The sequence below is a fragment of the Lissotriton helveticus genome, chromosome 1_2, assembly GCF_964261635.1.
Source record: "Lissotriton helveticus chromosome 1_2, aLisHel1.1, whole genome shotgun sequence".
NCBI lineage: Eukaryota > Metazoa > Chordata > Amphibia > Caudata > Salamandridae > Lissotriton > Lissotriton helveticus.
This window is the reverse complement of record NC_136058.1, coordinates 327,578,264-327,580,763: the sequence shown is the minus strand read 5'-3', so window position 1 is coordinate 327,580,763 and position 2,500 is coordinate 327,578,264. Positions and strand designations below refer to the sequence as shown.

General features: G+C 53.4%; 1 non-coding gene across 1 annotated transcript; it reads left to right on the top strand.

The window, feature by feature from the left end:
- The first annotated feature begins 464 nt into the window (after positions 1-464).
- LOC144808054 (5.8S ribosomal RNA) lies at positions 465-618 on the top strand. The gene has a single exon (XR_013606598.1). It is a non-coding gene; the product is annotated as a 5.8S ribosomal RNA (ribosomal RNA).
- The last annotated feature ends 1,882 nt before the right edge of the window (positions 619-2,500 follow it).

Genomic DNA, 2,500 nt, shown 5'->3' with positions numbered 1-2,500 from the left:
TCCGACACGGGCAAAGGGTGGGGTGGGCCGATTGCCAGCCCGCGGGCACGGCTCGGGGGGCCGCCCGGCGGCGGGCGGCTGACGTGCAGGTGGAGCGACCTTCCCTCGTTGCCAGGTACCCGGTTCGACCCGGTCCCGTGAGGCCGGGGCCGAGGGGTTGGAAAAGACTTGCGCGGTCCCTCCCGGTTACCCCGGGAGGGACCGGCGGCTGTGGGGCAGCCTGCTCCCGTCGCACCGGGAGCCCCCTTCCTCTCCCGCCCGCCGGGCGGGTGTGGTGGGACTCCCGGGCCGAGCGCCCGGCAATGTTTTTTTTCACCCAACGGTGCAGTCTGACTCCCAGAGGGGAAGCCTTGAACGGGGCGCCCGGGCCGTCTCGCCGCGCGGGCGGCAGGACGGACGGCGTCGCCTTCCTCCCACCTCTCCTGCTCCGGCAGGTGGGCGAACGTTTTGGAAAAGTTGCCTGTGACTCTTGGCGGTGGATCACTCGGCTCGCGCGTCGATGAAGAACACAGCTAGCTGCGAGAATTAGTGTGAATTGCAGGACACATTGATCATCGACACTTCGAACGCACCTTGCGGCCCCGGGTTCCTCCCGGGGCTACGCCTGTCTGAGGGTCGCTCGATCGTCAATCGCCCCGGGGCTTCCCCGGGACGCGGCTGGGGCCGTCGCAGGGTTAGCTCCGCTTCCCCTTCGTCCCCCCACAAGTTTAGACCCCCCCGATCGCTCGTGGCAGGGTCCCTCGCCGGGTCCTGCCGCGGAGGTACGCCGCCGGCGCGTCTGGCCCCCGAGAAAGGGGCCAGGTGACCGGTCCGCCCCGGGACCCGTCCCGGGGCGCCTGGCTGTGTGCCGCGCGAGGCTGTCTGTGATGTCCCACCGGCTGCCCGCGCGCGCGCGCCTTGGGCGCCCACCTCCGCGGCTGGCTTCCCGGGGAGGGCGAAACCCGATCCGATCCATGGGAAAGAGGGCGCGCGGTCTGCCGGGGTTTACGCCGGGCCCCCCTGCTCCGGCAGGGTCCCGGCCTCCGCCCCGGCAAACCCCTCTTTGACGCTCCGGCGTCATGCTTCCGACTACGACCTCAGATCAGACGTGGCGACCCGCTGAATTTAGTCGTGGTGTGGGTCACGCACTCCTCCTTGTATACGCGTTGAGTAGCTGTGGTGTGCCTCAAAGATATCACCCCCTGACAAGAAGGTGTGGTAATCAATGTATGGTCAGTGGTACTTAGGATAAGTGCCAGCTCCTTGAGCACAACCTATCGATATCAAAAATTTACACTTTAAACCAAAATTGCATCAAATGTTGTTCATGTTTAATTCACATGATTTGAATGTCATTCGTTGTAGGATTTCATTCCAATGTTTTATATGTTAAATCCATTGTCATATGTACATAATTTCACAATTTCCCGATGCATTTCGGACCAATGGTCCTTCGTCAGGGGAATCCTAGAAAAACAATAATTCAATCTAAGTATTGTGCCCCGAGGTTCAATCCAAATAATTAAATGCATAATGGTGCAAAAATGAATAGATGAAATATACAATGCTGAAACGTTGCGGTAATAGCGTTAAACAAAATCGCGATGTTAAATTATCCAACGTTCTTATTCCCGTTAATCCGTGAAAACCCTAGTGCTCGGCAGTTTGTCAAACGACTCTAACGAGCCCCGTGTCATTATGAATAACGTTCTAACTATTCACCAAAGATTCAACCACGTTCATGCCCTGTGCCCGGTGTTTGTAAAAACAATGTCCAAGAGTGATATAGACGTGCAAATCAAGAAAGTACAAAAACTTACAAGAAAAGTGCAGTGAGAGCCCGCGTCCCACTCATGCGCCCTTCGCCGGTACATGCAAACCAAGATTTTACGTGAAAACGGAAATGTATGAAGTAGAACCAGAGACATGCAAAGCGGACTATGCATGTGGCGGCCATCTTGTAATGGTGTTGGAAGATGAACGTGATAACCCACGAAAGTTAGTCAATCGCATAGAGCGCTAAACATGCGATGTGTTTATAGGATGGAAAAATGAGTTCTAAGACGTGCAAAGATAATTGCAATAAGAACCTGTGTTGAAAAGCATAAAAAGACTAAAACATAAAGATAGTACATTAGAATGCAGTGAAATGAATAAAATAAACATGTCAGCAAGTATCATTGTCCATTGAGGTGCTCTACAAGTAGCATGTAAATTCCATCCGATCATTAAGACCGGACGGCTTCATGGATTGGAGAAATTTTATCCAATGATTTTCACGCTGTAGTAAAAAGTCATTATTGTCTCTGCCATCCCGTTTACTGACCACTTCCACAGCAGCGAATCGCAGTTGGCTAATGTTGTGTCTGCTGTCTTTAAAGTGTGCAGCGAGGTTGGATTTCAGGTTCACTGTTCTTATATTGCTCTTATGTTCATTCACTCTCAGTTTCAATTTTCTGGAGGTCTTTCCTGTATATATCAATCCACAAGGACATTTGATGATGTATATCACATTCTCCGT